Source organism: Propithecus coquereli, unplaced genomic scaffold (genome assembly GCF_000956105.1).
Source record: "Propithecus coquereli isolate 6110/MARCELLA unplaced genomic scaffold, Pcoq_1.0 Scaffold39, whole genome shotgun sequence".
In the NCBI taxonomy this organism is placed as follows: Eukaryota; Metazoa; Chordata; class Mammalia; order Primates; family Indriidae; genus Propithecus; species Propithecus coquereli.
In genome coordinates, this window is record NW_012149618.1 from 1,795,168 (window position 1) to 1,795,625 (window position 458).

Genomic DNA, 458 nt, shown 5'->3' on the forward strand with positions numbered 1-458 from the left:
GTGTGAGGCGCCGAGGTGGCTGTAGAGAACTGGGACAGCGGCCTCTTCCCTCAAGGGCTGACCCTGCCAACTATCACTTTGATTAAGTCTTGTACTTGTTGTTTTCTCTTTTGTTTATGTTTATTGCTACAAAGGTTATCTTTTTGAAGATTTGCAGCAATTCTCGTCTAGTTTGCCTCATTCCATAGATGAGGCAACTGAGATTGAGTCACTTGCCAAACTCATGAGTCTGAGATGTGGAGAAACCAAAAATCAAATTGCCAGCTCAGATTCCTTTCTATCGTCCCAGAATGCATCAAATTTAGATGACTTTTTTTTCCAATTGTAATTTTTTATTGTAAAACAAATATGCAGCCGGGCCCGGTGGCTCACGCCTGTAATCCTAGCACTCTGGGAGGCTGAGGCAGGAGGATCGCTTGAGCCCAGGAGTTGGAGGTTGTGTGAGCTAGGCTGACGGC